This window comes from Nelumbo nucifera, chromosome 5 (assembly GCF_055504915.1).
Source record: "Nelumbo nucifera cultivar China Antique chromosome 5, China Antique-T2T, whole genome shotgun sequence".
In the NCBI taxonomy this organism is placed as follows: Eukaryota; Viridiplantae; Streptophyta; class Magnoliopsida; order Proteales; family Nelumbonaceae; genus Nelumbo; species Nelumbo nucifera.
In genome coordinates, this window is record NC_142653.1 from 64,057,090 (window position 1) to 64,057,526 (window position 437).

The following is a 437-nucleotide window of genomic DNA, read 5'->3' on the forward strand; positions in this document are numbered from 1 at the left end:
CAACATTCTGACAAATGAAGATGAAAATGGATATCGTAGTGAGAGAATGTCATGAGGTTCTAGAGTGTTCATGATAATTGATAGAGGCAGAGGGATATTGTGAAAAGCACTTCTAATGTATTAGGAGGGTGCAATCAAACTTCCTATTGAGTGAAAAAGTAATATTATGAAAAGTTCCTGAGATAAGGCTCAATTTGGAAGGAGTACGAAAACAAATATGTAGAGTGAAAACCTTGTATTTTGTATTTTTTTTAATGTATTTGGACTCTATATATTTGTATTTGTGCTCCTTCCAAACTGAGCTAAAGAAAAAAGAACGAAAATGCATGCCATGAAGATATACTAATGAACCGAGGGCTGGCTCGTTGGTGTATTAGGTGGTTTATTCCAGCATTGACGTGGGCGGGGGAAGTTATTAATGATGCATAGCAACGAAT